Source organism: Penaeus monodon, chromosome 15 (assembly GCF_015228065.2).
Source record: "Penaeus monodon isolate SGIC_2016 chromosome 15, NSTDA_Pmon_1, whole genome shotgun sequence".
NCBI classification, from domain to species: domain Eukaryota; kingdom Metazoa; phylum Arthropoda; class Malacostraca; order Decapoda; family Penaeidae; genus Penaeus; species Penaeus monodon.
In genome coordinates, this window is record NC_051400.1 from 12,288,378 (window position 1) to 12,289,005 (window position 628).

Sequence of the window (628 nt, forward strand, 5' to 3'; positions counted from 1 at the left end):
TCCAGAGCCAAAGATATGTCATTCATCATAACAACAACCACCGCTTGGCTCTCTTTTCTCCGAGCAAATGGTCATTTGAACCCTTCTCTTTCATATATTCCGAAGGTCCTAACGTGTAAATTCTAAGCAAAACGAAAGCGAATAGCGTGGGGGCCCCGAATTCTTCAGGGAATAGATATAAAACATTCCAATTTTCTTTGCAAGATTGAATTTTAAATAGTTTAAATTTTTTTTTTTTTTGTGTCCACACGCGGAAAAAAACCCCGAGTTCTTTTTCATTGTCCCCCACCTCAGTTGTTTATTCCCTCTGTTGAATTGACCATCAAATTTAAAAGTGCATTGAATCACGCTTTGATTGACCTTGGCTTTGGTTTTTGTAATCTTTTTTTATTTTTTTTCAGTTAATATGTTAGATACTGAAATTAAATCCTTTTATTTTTTTTTTCTGATCATAGTGTAAAGTAAGGAATAAAATACTAATCCCACGTAATTTTTTACAGGCTTTGACAATTTGCAAAGGAAATTTAAACATTACTATTTAAAATACGTTAAAATATTAACGTAATTTTTTTGGTTTATTAATAAAACCCTAGGCAGATGAAGGATATAAAATTTTACTTGTATTAAT